This window comes from Psammomys obesus, unplaced genomic scaffold (genome assembly GCF_907164565.1).
Source record: "Psammomys obesus unplaced genomic scaffold, mPsaObe1.curated_primary_1811, whole genome shotgun sequence".
In the NCBI taxonomy this organism is placed as follows: domain Eukaryota; kingdom Metazoa; phylum Chordata; class Mammalia; order Rodentia; family Muridae; genus Psammomys; species Psammomys obesus.
Window position 1 is genome coordinate 16,479,159 of NW_026592890.1, and position 16,732 is coordinate 16,495,890.

The 16,732-nt window shown below is 40.6% G+C and overlaps 1 pseudogene; it reads right to left on the reverse strand.

Moving 5' to 3' along the window:
- Positions 1-8,597: 8,597 nt before the first annotated feature.
- Positions 8,598-13,363, reverse strand: LOC129683253 (kinesin-like protein KIF2C; annotated as a pseudogene).
- Positions 13,364-16,732: the final 3,369 nt, after the last annotated feature.

Sequence of the window (16,732 nt, forward strand, 5' to 3'; positions counted from 1 at the left end):
GCTCCTTTTCATGATAGATCTGCATAAGACTGGTCATGAATAACTACATGGCAGAGTCAGAGGGTGTTTTGAAATGTCCTCTGCCAAATCTGTTAATCCATCACTCTTCAACTTAGCCTCGGGCAGGCTTTTTTAGACAAGGGCAAAAACCAGCCATGCTCTTCACCAAAATACCACAAGAATGCTTTCTAGGTCACATAATCGTATTCTCCTCTAAACCCTCTTGAGGCAGACCCCCACAGTTCAAATCACCACCAGCACCACTGTCTTCCATGCCTCTACTTATGGCCATCTGAAAGTGTCCAGTTGCTTTCCTAGTCTAAAGGCCCAAAGTGTTCTATATTCCTCCAAATAAAAGTTTGGCCTGGCCTACCGAAGCAATACCCCATGTACTGGTACCAACTTTTGTCTTAGTTGGGATTTCTCTTGCTGTAAAGAGACACCATGACCACAGCAACTCTTATAAAGGAAAGTATTTAACTGGGGCTGAGTTAGAGTTCAGAGTTTTAGTCCATTGTCATCATGGCAAGAAGCATGCCAGCATGTAGGCAGACATGGTGCTGGAGAGGTAGCTGAGAGTTCCACATCTGGATCAGCAGACATCAGGAAGTGGGAGAGACACTGGCCTGACTTGAGCACTCAGAACCTCAAAGCCCACCCCAAGTGGCATAATTGCTCCAAAAAGGCAACTCATACTCCAACAAGGTTACACCTCCTAATTGTGCCACTTCCTGTGAGGCTATAGGGGCCATTTTTTTTTTCAAAACCTCACACTTTAGAATACCCACAGAGGTTAGATAGCTAAAAAGGGAATAAAATGAAATTTTCTTAGCAAGGTGATATAAAATCTAGTATAATAAAATGAAAATCAGAAGGAGGATTGGTGGGTCTGGTGTGTGGGAGTAAAGCATAGAGGAGGAATTACGGGGAGGGATAGCTAACAGTAAAGGCCTTTTAGAAAGCCATATGGAAACCTACTACTACTGTGGGAGCTTTCTAAATTAAGTACACATATAAAACGATTTAAAATGAAGTCACCATATAATGTGGGAGATAATACCCGTGGTAGACATCACACACTAGCAAACAAAACCCTTAGTTCTAGAAATGGGTTGCTTCTTTCTTAATTGTTAGGTAAAGGGGTCCAATTGACCTCCCAAACACTATAATTTATTTCCAACGCTATGGGCTACCCTCTACAACTTGACAGTATGACCCTATTATTGATGACACCACATACTTAAAATATGGCTTAAATATGAATAAATCTAGCTGGTATCCAGCTGGAGGCTTCAGCAGCATTGGTTGGCATTCATAGTTCTAGAAGGTGCTTCTGCACTACTAGAGGATAAAAGTAATCATCAGTATCACCCAAGTATAAAAGATGTCCACTGACTCTATAGTGGCACAAATTTATAGCAATTCCAACTTCTTGGTATTTGATTTGAGTCCCCCTCCATGCAATGGTACTCAGACCTGTTGTTGTTTGTTTACTTATTCTTTTCTCATCCTGACCACAACATCTCCTCCATCTACTCCTCCAAGTCCCCTCCATGTCCCTTCTCCCCACGTCTGCTGCTCCTCCTTTTTCCTACAGAAAATAATAGGCCTTCCAGGGATATCAACTAAACACAGCTACAATAAGACTAGGCATAAACCTTCATATCAGGACTGGACTAGGCAACCCAGCAGGAGGAAAAGAGCCCCAATAGCAGGTAAAATAGTTAGATATACCCCCATCCCCACTCTTAGCAGCGCCCCCACAGAACAAAACAAAACAAAACAAAACAAAACAAAACAAAACAAAACAAAAAAACCCAAGCTAAACAACCACAGCATATTTGCAGAGGACCTAGCCCAGATCCATGGAAGCTATTTGATTGTCGCTTTAGTTTCTGTGAGTCCCTAGGAGCCCTTCTTAATTGATTCTTTGACCCTTGTTCTTGTGGTGTCCTTGGCCCCTTTGGTTCCTACAATCCTTCCTTCCTCTTTCCCATGGCGTTCCCAGAGAGCTCTACCTAATGTTTGGGTATGAAGCTATGTGTCTTCTCCTATCGTCTGTCAGTGGGAGCCTCTCTGATGACAATTGGGCTAGGCCCTGGTCTCTGTGCCATCCAGCTTCCAGTTCCTGTCCATCAAGGCAGTGTTAGGCATGGGCTCTTCTTCTGGCTTGGGCCTCCAGGTAACCAGTCATTGGTTGGTCACTCCCACAGCACCTTCCCGGCACATCCCCAGGGAAGGACAGGCTGTGGGTTGAAGGTTTTGTGTCTAGGATGGTGTTCCAGATCCACCACTGGATGCCTTGCCTGTTTACCAAAGATGGCTGGTCCAGATTCTATATCCTCCATTACCAGGAGTACTCCCTGGGGTCACTTCATAGGTTCCAGGAAGTTTTCGATGCACTAGGGTGCCACATTGCTCCTCAAATACTTCCCAGTTCCAATTGTTTCTCCTTATACTCTCTTCCTCTGCCTATCCCTCCCTGATCTATTCCTCTTGTTCTCATCTCCACCCACCCTCAGTCCATCGATATATCTATTTTCCCCTTACCAGGAGAGCTCTTCTTGATACTTATCCTCTCTGGGACCGTGGATTGTAGCATGATTATCCTTTACTTAATGGCTGTCATCCACTTATAAGTAAGTATATGTCATGCTTGTCTTTCTTGGTCTGGGTTGCCTTGCTCATGATGTTGTTTTTCTTTTTCCAGTTCCATTCATTTGCTGGGAAATTTCATGATCTCTCTCTTTTTTTTTTTAACATCTCAATCGTAGCCTTCCTCCCTCCCTTCCTCCCAGTTCCTACCCTCAACTCAGTCATCTCCATATCCTCTCTCCTGCTCCTCAGAAAAGGGGGGCATCCACAAACACACCCCAGCACATTCCATCTCATCAGGACAGTGTATATACTTCACACTGTCCTGGCATGGCAGCCCTGCCAGCCCCAACTGATTGAAAAGCATGCAACAGAGACCATGTCAGAAACAGCCCCTGATCCCATTTATGGGGGTACCACAAGGAATACATATGTGTAGAGGGCCAGGGTCTAGTCCATGCATGGTCCTTGGTTGGTGCATCAGTCTCTGCAAGCCCTTCTGTGCCCAGGTTAGTTAGGGATTATTGGTCTTCTGTGGAGCTCCTTTCCCCTCTAGTTCATTCTATCCTTGACTCTACTCTTCAACAAGGTTTCCTATGCTCCTTCAAATGTTTGTCTGTGAATCTCAGTTTCCGTTTCTATCCCTTGCTGGACAGAGCCTCTTAGAGGATAGGCTCCCTTCTGCAAACACAGTAGAGCATTATCAATAGTGTCAGGGGTTGGCTTTCTCCCATGGAGCGGGTCTCAAGATGGGCCAGGCATTGGTTGCATATTCCCTCCATCTCTGCCCTATCTTTATCTCTGCGCTTCCTGTAGGCAGGGTAAATTATGCATGGAAGGTTTTTTTTTAGGTGGGTTGGTCTTCCCCTTCCTCTACTAGGAATCCTATCTGGTTAGAAGGGGGTCCTCTCCAGTCTTCATGACCTCTGCCACCAGGGGTCTCAGCTAAAGTCACCCCGCAATACTCCCAGGATTCCACCCTGTTGCAGGTCTCCTACTTGTGTAAGTGATTCTCCCACCCACGGTTTCTCCTCTCTCTGCAAGTCCTCAGGCCTCCTAACCCCACTCACTCTACATCTAATCCCCCCCCCCATTTCCCTGTCTTATCCACTGACTATTTTATGTCCCCTTTGAAGTGAGATTGGAACATCCTCCCTTGGGTCCTCCTTGTTACTTAGCTTCTTTGGCTCTGTGAATTGTAGTATGATTATCCCATCTATATGGCTAATATTCACTTATAATTGAGTATATAACATGTGTGTCTTTCTGGGTCTGGGTTACTCACAAAGGAAGATCTTTTCTAGTTCCATCTATTTGCCTGCAAATTTTATGATTTCCTTGATTTTCATAGCTGAGTAGTATTCCATTGTGTAAATATAGCACATTTTCATTATCCATTCTTCAGCTAAGGGACATCTAAGTTATTTCCAGTTTCTGGCTATAATGAATAAAGCCACAATGAAAAAAATGAGCCAGTGTCCTTGTGGTACAGTGGACCTTCTTTTAGTGATATGTCCAACAGTGGCTTGGTAGGATCTTGAGGTAGATCCATCCTCAATATTCTGCGAAACTGCTATATTGATTTCCATAATGGTTGTACGAGTTTGCACTCTCACCAGCAATGGAGGAGCCTTACTCTTGTTCCACATCCTTGTCAGTATGAGCCGTCACTTGTGTTATTGACCTTAGCTATTCTGACAGTTGTAAGATGTAATCTCAAAGCAGTTTTGGTTTGCATTTCCCTGATGGCTAATGATGCTAACATTTCTTGACGTGTTTCTTATCCATTTTGGCTTCCTCTATTGAGAATTCCATACTTCATTTTTAAGTTGGCTTATTTGTTTTCTTGATATCTACTTTCTTGAGTTCCTTATATATTTTGGCTATTAGCCCTTTCTCAGATGTGATGTTGATGAAAGTCTTTTCTTGTTCTGTAGGCTGCTCTTTTGCTCTATTGATGTTGTCCTTTGTTTTAGAGACACTTTTTAGTTCATTTACTAATTGTTGATCTTTGTGCCTTAACTTGGTTTTCTGTTCAGGAAGTTGTTTCCTGTGTCAAGATGTTTTTTCAAGGCTATTTGCTACTTTTTCTTCTATCAGATTCAGTTTATCTTTAGTACACTTGAGAGTTTTGGACTTGAGCTTTTTGCAGAGTGATAAATGCAAGTCTTTTTACATTTTTCTACATTCAGACATCTAGTTAGATCAGCTCCATTTGCTGAAGATGCTTTCTTTTTTCCATTGTATGTTTCTGGCTTTTTTTAATCAAAAATCAGGTGTTTATAGTTATGTGGATTTATATCTAGGTCTTTGATTCAATTCCATTCATCATCCTGAGTTTTTATTACTGTAGCATTGAAATCAGGGATGGTATTAAGAATTAAAAGATCATTTTGGTGGACTTTTTCTTTGATGAGTATAAAGTTACCTTCCCTATCTCTTTTGACTAATTTTGGTTTGAAGTCTATTTTGTTACATATTAGAATGGCTACACCATTTTTCTTAGGTCTATTTGTTTATAAAATCTTTTTCCAGCTCTTAACTATGATGTAATATTTATGTTTGGTGTTGAGGTGTGTTTCTTGTATGCAGCAGAAAAATGGATCCTGTTCTTGCATCCATTCTCTTAGTCTGTGTCTTTTTATTGGGCAACTGAGTCCACTGATGTTGAGAGATATCAATGACAATGATTGTTAGTGCCTGTTTTATTTTTTGTTATTGTTGTTGGGTGTGTGTGTATTTCCCTTCTTTTGTTAGTATAAGATTATTTATTTTCTGTGTTTACTTGGATATAGTTAACTGCCTTGTGTTGGGATTTTTCTTCTAGTACCCTTTGCAGGGTTGGATTTGTGGATAGGTAATGTTTAAATTTGACTCCATCATGAAATAACTTGTTTGCTCCATCTATGGTGTTTGAAAATTTTGCTGGGTATAATAGTTTGGGTTGGCATTTGTAGTCTTTTAGAGTACACAGGACATCTTTTCAGGAACTTGTGGCTTTCAGAGTCTCAAATGAGAAGTCAGGTGTAATTTTAATAGGTCTGCATTTATATGTTACTTGACCATTTCTTCTTGCAGCTTTTAATATTAGTTCTTTCTTCTGTATGTATAATATTTTGATTATTATGTGGCAAAGAAATTTTCTCTTCTGGTCTAATATCTTTGGCGTTTGGAAGCTACTTATATATTTATAGTCATGTTCTTCTTTAGGTTAGGAAAATTTTCTTCTATGATTTTGTTAGAAATATTTTCTGGTCCTTTGAGCTGGGAGACTTCTCTTTCTTCTATTCCTGTTATTTTTATGTATGGTCTTTTTACAGTGTCCCTGATATCTTGGATGTTTTGAGTTACAAACATTTTTAGATTTAACATTATCTATGACCAGTGTATCTGTTTCTTTTTACAAATCTTCAGTGCCTGAGATTTGTCTTCTATCTCTTGTATTCTTTTGGTGATGCTTGTGTTTGTAGTTCCATTTTGGTTACCTAGATTTTTCATATCAAGAATTCTCTCAGTTTATGTTTTCATTACTGCCTTTATTTCCATTTTCACATCTTGAACAGTTTTATATGTTTCCTTCAACTGTTAGTTTATTTTTTCTTGTCTTTAAAAAAGGGATTTATTTATTTTCCCTTCAAGGACCTCTATCATCTTCATAAAGGGTTTTAATATTTTCTTGTACTTCAGCTATATTGGAATACTCAGGGCTTGCTGTAGCAGAATAGCTGGGCTGTAGAGGCGATATATTGCCTTGGCTATTATTGATTGTATTCTTATTCTAGTCATTAGGCCTGGGTTTGGGGTAATTATAAATCTACTTGCTGATTTCTGAGTCTTTTTGTTGGGTGTTTCTCTCCACTCTCACTCCCTTGGTTACTGTTTTTTCTCTGGCCTGCTAGCTGGAGTGGCTTCTGGTTGAGTAAATTGTCTCCTCCAGAGTCAGGGCCTGAACGTCTGATGGCTGAAGTGGCCTCTTGTTGAGCAGGCAATTTCAGCCCTAGTTTGGGACTGGAGTTCTGGTTCTGGCATACCCTCTGGTCCAGTCAGGGGTCCTCTAGAGTTATGTTAGACAGTTGGACAATGGGCTTCCACTGTTGCAGTGGCCTCTGGTGGTCCTGGGATATGGGGACAGGGGAGGAAGGTGGTTGTGGGTAGGCTGGGTAGGCAGTGTGGGATTGTTGGTTGTGCATGGGAGTTGGGGAGGGGATTATCTATGGTTCTGGGTACTGTTGTGGCCTGCTGTGGAGCAGGAGTGTTCTGGTAGAGTTGTGGGCTTGGATATGTTTCTGTAGTTCTTTATTGAGGAAGGAACTTGTTATTTTTGAGGTTGGTTCTGCCTATGTTCATCTTTTGCTTTTCTCTGCGAGTGTTTCTTCTTGGCTTTTTAGCATCTTATCTAAATGAAGATTTAGTATATTTCTTAAGGGTGGAACAGAGTGTTTGCCTGGGCTCATTTCTCCATGTTTTTAGTTTCTTGAGGCCTTGATTCCTTTCAAAGCCTGAATTCAAATCTAGTTCTTGAGAAACCACTGAGAATTCCTCCTAGTTATGTTCCACTTACTACATGACCTTTTATTTATTTCCCCTAAAATTCTCACAACTTGGAAGATAGCTCAGATAGAGAAAAGAAAAGAAAAAGAAAGGAAAGAAAAAATCCTGATCTCAGACTGTTGTACTCACTCTCCAGTAAATTTTGCTGTAGTAAAATTAGCCTCTTGGATTTTCCAGTCATGGCTGATTTAAGGTTCTCCAGTACCTCTCAAATAATCATTATTTTGTATTTTCCAATCATTTTTAGTTGTTTTAGTGTGATTGTTGATTGTCTAGTAACTAGTTTGTCATAGCTATAAAATGCCACTAGATATTTTAGTGGCATTCTTTTATGAAAAGACCTATCTAATGATGAATGATCATTGGTCTGGAAATTAAAAACATAATTTTCAAAATTACAAGACAAATTGAGTCTTGTTTAGTAAGTATCTGTTGAGCATTGAATAATATAAACATTTATAGTCTTAAATAAGTGGGATGGTGTTCTACAGGCATGTAGAAGTAAGTGCCATGGTTTAGAAGATTTCCACACTGATAGGGGACACTCACTGTTTGTGCTTCCCCAAATAGTTTAATATAAGCATGCCTATACTAAGCGTGATTTACCTGGAGTGGAAATTATCCTTATCAGTATTATATGATTGCCATTAATGACATTTGTAGGTCAGTAACTATGAAGTATTGAAAATTTCTGCAGTGCCTAGTTTCTACTTATCTCACAGTCTAAGTAAGCTCTTGGAAAAGACAGAAACATTAATTAAATACTTTAGATACTAACAGTACTTTTCTATGATATGGCAAACAGGATTGCCCCAAAATAGATCTGGAAAACCTTATGGTGCTACACTCAAACTCAGTTTCTTATGGTGAAGTTTTTATCTGCAACTGGAGCAGCCGCAGTCTCCTATAAACTCAAAGCCTCTAGGTCCTCTCTTTCGTAGAGAACTATACACATAGATGCTACTCCCATACCCAGACTTCTCAGCTTTAAATCTATGCTGCTTAGAATGGTAGCCACTGTCTGTATATAGTTCTGCAGTTCTTAACATACATAGTCTAACCATAACTATTACATATCAGATATATTATAGGACAAATGTAAAATATTTTCACAATAACTTTAATCACTTACATAATGAAATATTTTGAACATATTAAATTAAATAAGATAAATTAAATTAACCTGTATTTTTTTTCTTTCTTTATTGTTAGGTACAATATACAAAGACATAAAACAGGAAAGATTTTCTTGGGCTTCAAAAATTAAAATGAAGAGGTGTCAAAACTTTTTTTCTTTCTGAAATTTATAAAACACAAGCGTGGGATCAGTGGTTACACCACAGGCCAGAGGCAGTGGGAGCTGGACAAGGACTCCTTCTCTCCCAGAGCCTGGACCATGCAGGTTCTCTACCAGTCGCTGTTTCAGAGGGGTAGGAAGCTGAACCAGAAAACTACCCAAACAGCACTCCCCTCCGATAGGGAGGCCAAGGCAAAGCATGGCCACTTTTGTTCCTTCCTCCTGCTCCAAACTGAGAAAGAGGAAGTGTCCCTCTTCTTGCCTCGATGACTTCTTGAAGGGCTGAGAAGTGCCTAGCCTGATGTGCCAGCACAAATTCTGCTTTGTTTACAAAGGTCTCCAAGTCTTAGTCTAGCTGAACAGTCATTGCAGAGAGCTTAGCCTGGTTCTTGCTGTATGATCTCTCTGAGCTCTTTTGTAGCTTCCAGCTCCCTGATCTGAGTCATGACTTCATTAAAGCTGGACATCTGGGAAGACAGCTTCTTCTCTTGCTTGGAGAAATTGCCTGCCAGCAAGGTCCAGTTACAGCTGGCTTCCATCTCTTCTGTGTTTTTTTTTCTTTTCAGTTGAATTGGCTGCTCTCCACTTGGCCCCTTTATGTGGGCTCAGCTCCTTAATTCTGTTTGCATATCTCAGTGTGCTTAAGGTACATTCATAGGACCTTCTGTCTGGTGAGATCATGGTGATCATGCATGCCCTTGAGCTCTCTCCAATGAAGGAGTCCCTCAGCACCTGTATCAGCTTGCTCTCACAGAATGGGGTATGAGCCTTGTCCTTTCCCAGCACCCTGATCGACACTCCTTCAGAGCCAGGAGAGGCTTGCTAATTTCTCCATATGAGTCTGCTGGTGAGCACTGGGAGTGTCAGCCCTTCGTTCATTCCCTGCCAGATCTTCCAAAGAGAGTTTGCCATGTAACCTTCGTTTAGCTTGAGGACGAATATGGAAGGACACATGGGAGCAGGAGGAATTGGAGTTTGCAAACATTTGTCCAGAAGTCCTGCAGGAGTTGCCTATGATGATCATCTTGATGACATCATCAGCACAGTTAGCCAGGTACTTCTGCAGTCTCACAACTTAAACATGTTGCTTGCTGTCTTCTAGCACACATAACCTAGCCTTTTGGTTGGCAGATCAAACACCTTCTCATTGTAGATCTTGAGGAAGGTCACATAAACCTCCTAGTTTAAGTTCTGGTAGCAAGGTTGAGTCTTCAGAAGGAAGTCATCCTGGGAAGCCACTGTGTAGAGCCCTTTTAGATGCTTTCTGACTTTTACCGGACAAGTCTCTACCCATTGTTTATGTGTGTGTGTACCTTTCTGTCCTTAGGCAAAGCATATTGCCTTTCTCTCTTCAAAAACCTGAAGTGGAAGTTTCTGGTTTCTTTGAAGTCATGTGAATGTGGTTTTTTTTCTTTTTCATTTTTATTTATTTTTATTATTAGTTACATTTTTATAACTTTGTATCCCAGATGTATTCCCCTTCCTCATTCTCTCCCAATCCCACCCTCCCTCCCTCATCACCTCCCTGCCCTTTTCCAAGTCCACTGATAGGGGAGGACCTCCTCCCTTTCTGTTTTATCAGGTATCTTCAAGACCGGCTACAAAGTCCTCCTCTGTGGCCTAGCAGGGCTGCTTCTCTCTCTTGCAGGGGTGGGGAGGTCAAAGAGCCCGCCATTGAGTTCATGTCAGAAATAGTCCCTGTTCCCCTTACTAGGGTACCCACCTTCGGCAGAGTGCAGAGAATCATATGAAAGAAGGGGAAGTTAATATGACCTGGAAAGGATAGGAGCTCCACAAGGACCAAATATATCTGGACACAGGGGTCTTATATGAGACTGTTTCTCTAACCAAGGACCATGTATGGATATAACCTAGAACCTCTGCTCAGACATAGCCCAAGGTAGCTCAGTATCCAAGTGAATATGTTTTGTTTTGTTTTGTTTTTTCCAAGTACGGAATATGGGAGTGTGTTAGCTAACAGACTCATGAGAGAGCACTTGATGTTTTGTTAGAAGTTGTCTCATGAGAGGGGTGTGGTTTATGCCAGCTGAAAATAGGGGGGACCTCCTCCCCATTCATCTGATCCTGTTTTATCAGGTATCCTCAGGACTGGCTGCAACGCTCTCCTCTGTGGCCTAACAGGACTGCTCCTCCCTTGGGGGGTGGGGAGGCCAAAGAGCCAGTCATTGAGTTCCTGTTAGAAATAGTCCTTGTTCCCCTCACTATGGGAAACCATTTGGTTACTGAGCTACCACAGGCTACATCTGAGCAGAGGTTCTAGGTTACATTCATACATGGTCCTTGGTTGCATGTCAGTCTCAGAAAAGACCCTGTGCCCAGATATCTTTGGTCCTTATGGAGCTCCTATCCTTTCCTCATCAGTCTAACTCCCCTTCTTTCTTATGATTCCCTGAACCCTGCCAAAGGTTTGGTCATGAGTCTTTGCTTTGAAAACACCGCTAGTTAGAGTCTTTCAAATGCGCTCAGTAGACTCCTGTCAATGTTCAATGTGTATCCCATCTGTCTTTCAAAACGAGGATTGATAATCTTACCCCATGTCCGCTCTCTTGATTATCTTTTTTAGGTGTATAGATTTCATTATGTTTATTATATCTTATAGGTCTATATAAGTGAGTATATACCTTGTTTGTCTTTCTCCTTCTGGGATATTTCACTCAAGATGATCTTTTCTAGATCCCACCATTTGTCTGCAAATTTCATGATTTCCTCCTTTTTGATTGCTGAGTAGTATTCCATTGTGTAAAAATACCACAATTTCTGTACCCATTCCTCCGTTGATGGACATCTGGGTTGTTTCCAGGTTCTGGCTATTACCAATAAAGCTGCTATAAACATGGTTGAGCAAATATCCCTTTTGTGTACTTGAGCAAACTTTGGGTATATACCTAGCAGTGGTATAGCTGGGTCATGAGGAAGCACTATTCCTAATTGTCTTAGAAAGCGCCAGATAGATTTCCAGGAGACAACTTCCTGAACAGAACACCAACAGCACAGGCTCTAAGAGCAACAATCAATAAATGGGAACTCATGAAACTGAACAGCTTCTGTAAAGCAAAGGACACTGTCATCAAAACAAAACGCCTGCCTACAGATTGGGAAAGAATCTTCACTAACCCTTTATCTGACAGAGGACTAATATCGAGTATATACAAAGAACTAAAGAAGCTGAAAAGCAGCAAACCAAGTAATCCAATTAAAAAATGGGGAACAGAGCTAAACAGAGAATTCTCGACAGAGGAATATCGAATGGCAGAGAAACACTTAAAGAAATGCTCATCCTCATTAGCCATCAGGGAAATGCAAATCAAAACGACCCTGAGATATCACCTTACACCCATCAGAATGGCCAAAATGAAAAACTCAAGGGACAACACATGCTGGAGAGGTTGTGGAGAAAGGGGAACCCTCCTCCACTGCTGGTGGGAATGTAAACTGGTACAACCACTCTGGAAATCTATCTGAAAAACATCTTTATGTGGACTCTGAGAAGAGATAAACAGAAGCCCACCGATGGTGAGACAATACTTTCCTATTGCTATGCTTTGCAATTGTTAACATTGTATCGCTGATCTTCATTTTTCTACACTTCACTTCACAGAGAGAATCTCTCCAGAGAACTTCTCCTGACACCCTGGCTGAGTCTTGCTGCTTTCACTGACTTGTGGAGATATGGTAGAGTCTTGCTATTTCTGTTGAATCATGCCACTGCTGTCGATTTGTGTTGCTGTTTGCTGTTCACTCTTTCACTAGACTGCTGGTATCTGGACAATAAGGAGTTGTTTGCTCCAATGATGTCTATAAAGGTCCACCACCCCCTTTTCCTAACAACCTACTTTCTCCCTTACCTCCCTTACCTCCCTTGCGTTTATTGGAAGGAAGGTAAAATTGTTTACGAACCCTAAATAGAGTTGATTATTAAAAAATATAAGCCTACAAGTGGCCTTGTTGTAAACCTGCAGACGTCTTCATTGGAAGTCGTTTCATCAAAGGTGAAGTTGAAGCAGAAGGCCTGGTTCTCCAGGTACTTTGATAAGTCCAGGTTTTTTGTTTGTTTGTTTGTTTTAACTTGCTGGGAACAGAAATCACGTCAGTTTCTTTCTTGGCCAGTTCCTGTTTGTTCAGTGGATGCTTCCTAACCTGTGCTCTTAGGGTCAGTCCCAGTACCTGAGTGGCGTTTCATAGTAATCCAAAATTCTTTAATCATCTGGACAGATTCTCAGTTTGGAAAACTGCTATCACATTATTGAGTTCACTTTATTCTTATTTCAGAGTTCTGGTCCCTCCTTTTTTCCTGTTTGTTCTTCATTTTTTCTATTTCCTTCACAATACTTGCTTTCCTCTGAACTGAATTCCCAGGATTTGCAGAAGATGTGCTTTGGGTTAGATGGACTTGCTCTTCTGCCTCCTTGCTGACCACTGACAATGTTAACCCTGTTACTGCGGAGCAGGAGGGCCTGGGGTGGCCACTGGGAACAGAAAACTGCTTAGGGGAGAGTTTGTCGGCACAGGCAGCACCACCTCCATTTCATTCTCCTGAGTAGCAATTTGAACCTTCTAGACAGTGGACATGCAAATGGAGCGGCTTTGAAGACCTTCTTTTGGAGCTGGACTTTTGGAGTTTACTGCTGTGCATTTTAGCTTCAGGACAGGTACATTCTCCCACAGTGGCAGATTGTCTTTCAGGTGTAAGGGAAGAAGCTATAAGAGTTTGGGGCTTATTGCAGCCACATCATCAATATCAATCTCTTTTCTACTTGTGGTACCTCCTTCTGTCCATTCCACTAAAACACAGGACTTCTCCAAGTTCTCTGCGCTTATATTGGCACTGTGAATTATGCTGTTACTACGTCAAATGTTGATGGAGAGACCAGGAAACAATTGGCAATGTAGTGACTCCATGGAGCTGGGAACAGCACCAGGCAAAACAAGTTCAAAAGAGCTGAGAAACCACCATTCCGCTAATGCTGTGTTAACGCTGCCGAAACCCCTGTTTTGTTTTTTAATGTGGTCATTGGGCAATTTTAAGTCATGCATGTAGCTTGTGTTCAATTGCTATAGTATTGGTCTCATTCTGTGTTATAGGACAAGAGCAGTACACAGGCCTACCCTGCCTGCCCTGCAGAGAGCTTTGATGTTGGTTAGGCTGTAAGAGCAAGATTAGCACCTTCTCTTGTGTTTTTCTTTTGTGGATCAGCTTGGGTCTTTCCAGGTTTTTTTTTTTTTCTTTTTTCATTTTCTTTAGTTTTCCTTTTTTATCTTTTTTTGCAGAGAGTATATTTAGAGCAGCACTGTTTCTAGGGCATGCTTGGCCTCAGAGCTGATGGATGACACTTATGGCCTTCACTGCAACCACACACTGACCAGCAAGAAGGGCGTTGTCTCCCATTGCATGGTCTTTGGTCTGTGCTCCAGCTGACTGTTAACAGACTTTGGCTGATTTCAGAGGGTTTTTCCCGTGTTCACAGAGAGTGTGTTTAGCAGTACTCTCAAGGGTCCCTCCAAAGGTTTCTGGATCTACATCTTTGTTTATTTTGTTGTATAAATTTGGCCATCTCAGTCTCCTCTGATTTGTAGCCCCTCAACTCAGTGAGGCCTCCACTATAGGAAAGGTTAAGCTTTTACCTCAGGAAGGATTTAAGCAAATCCTTACAGCTTTAGTAATGACCCATATGAAAACCTAGGGGCAAAAATAGACCCTTCCTTATTTATTTTCATTTTGGCAAGGATTATAGTCTTGTCCTACTTCTATTCCAATGTCTGGAGATGGTTGTTGCATAGAATTTATCCAGCTTTCTAGTTGTTCGTAGTGGCAAACAAGTTCAATATTTACCTATTTATTGTAGAAGTGAGAATAAATTAAGAATTAAAATAATCCATTAGCCTATATCCATCATACCTGGTACTGGGTTATATAAAAACATTTTTAGACAAGCATAAAATGTACTTTGAATATATTTCTCTGTGTACTTTTTCCTCTCCCTCCTCTATAGTTCCCTTAAGAAGGTTAGTTTCTACTTTTTATATATAAATACATTATTTTTGTGTATGTATAAACTGTGGGAGCCACAAATGAGGGAAAATGTGTTGCATTTGTCTTTCTGAGGCTGACTTAACTCAATTAATATTATCACCTCAATTGCATACATTTTACTGAAAACAACATAACTCTGTTCTGTTGTATAAGTGAAAACAATTCCATTTTGATTGTGCTAGCCATTTTATGGTTAACAGATACTTAGGTTGGCTACCCCACTTATCTATTATGAGAGTTACTGTGGAAAACACTGTTATGCAAATGTGTCTCTGGAATGCTGACTTGAGTGAAATGGTATGGTCTGGTGCTTTGTATCTGATAGTTAATTATTTTTCTCCTGGAGGTCTGCTTGCAGTCTTTTACAAGCAGACTTTCATATCCCCAAAATCGTGTTTGTAATCCTTGCCTCCAAATTATCCCTGATTGGCTGAATAAATGCCTATACACCTGGGCATGGCAGAAATGAGGTAGACAGAACCAAAGTTCACTGGCCTGGAGGACAGAAAGGTCACGGGGAGGAAAGAGGTAGGTACGAAGGAGAAGAAGAAAGTGGACCATCATGGGTCAGCATGGAGAAAGCCACATGGCTGGGAGGAATTTACTCTGAGGATCAATGAAGTTGGAGAAAAGCAGCTCAGATAAAAAGAATAAGCAAGTATTTATGGAATTATAGATGGAAAGTAGCCCAGATAGGAACGATTAAACAAATGGTGTGGTATTCGGGACTGTGAGGTAACAAGGTAGCTTAGGGTGTTTATATCTGCTCAGCCCCAGGTCTAAGGCATATTAAAAATACAACAGGCATCTGTGTCCTTTATTGTTTTACAGTGAGGTAAGTACTAACCACCAGAATAATTATATGGTTTAATAGTAAACATTAATAACCAATTTTTCACAATACTTGAAGTCTTTGCATGAATACCCAGGAGGGGTTTTATTGATCACATAGCAGATTCAATTTCAGGTTTTTGAGAGATCTTCATACTGATTTCTGTAGTGGTTTGACTAGCTTGCTTTCCCACCAGCAGTGCATGAGGTGGGTTCCCTTTTTACCTGAATTCTTGTCAGCACTGATTGTTATTTTCTGAATGGCTGCCATTCTGACTGGGGAGCGATGGTATCTCAATGTAGTTATAATTTGAATTTTAGTATATGGGAAGGCTACTAATTTTTGTGTGTTAATTGTATTTTAATATACTGACACTTTTCTACTGTGTTTATCAGATCTAGGAATTTTCTGATGGAATCTTGAAGTCTCTTATATATAAAATTATATCATCTCCAAATAAAGGAACTTTGACTTTTTCTTTCCTATTTGTCTCACTTTTATTTTATTTTATTTTCTTAATTTTTCCTTACTGTGCTAGCTAAGACTTCCAGTGCAATATTGATTAAATGTGTGGAACCTGGGCACTTGCATTGCTCCTAATTTTAGTGGAAATGCTTTAGGTTTCTTCTCATTTATTGTCAGTGTTGGCTATAAATTTGTTATAAGGAGCCTTTGAAATCTATCCTTCCACTCCTGCTTTATGCCGGGCTTTTATCAAAAAGCAATGTGAAGTTTTGTGGGAAGACTTTTTTATATCTATTAAATTTGCCATGTGATTTCTGTCCTAGAGTTCATTTATGTAATATATGACATTGTTCATTCACATATCTCTATGAATGAAACTAGCTTGATAGTGAATGTTCTTTTTTTTTTTTTTCAAATTTTGGTTTATTTTATTCCTTTTCTTTCTTCCTTCCTTCTTTCCTTCCTTCCTTCCTTCCTTTCTTTCTTTCTTTCTTTCTTTCTTTCTTTCTTTCTTTCTTTCTTTCTTTCTTTCTTTTTTCTTTCTTTCAATTTATTCATTTTGTTTCCCAGCAACAGCCCCCTCCCTCGTCTCCTCCCAATCCCACCCGCCCTCCCCTACTTTTTATTGATTCATTTTACATCTTGCCCCCCAGTTTTGCTCATCTCCCCTTCCCCTCATATCTGTCCTTCACCCTTGCAGCCTCCCCACCCCCCAAAAATAAAAAGCACACAAACAAACAACAACTACAGCAAAACAAAGCACAGAAAACATTTCATTGTGGGAAGCAGTAATATGTCGCAGTGTGTCCTACAGCATACCCTTCTGTTCACACATACTCACTTGCAAATGTTTATTACAATGAGTCACTGTCATGATTTGAGACCTCTGGCTTCTGTGACATCATCAATATTGGATCCTCATTGAGGCTTCTCCTACTTA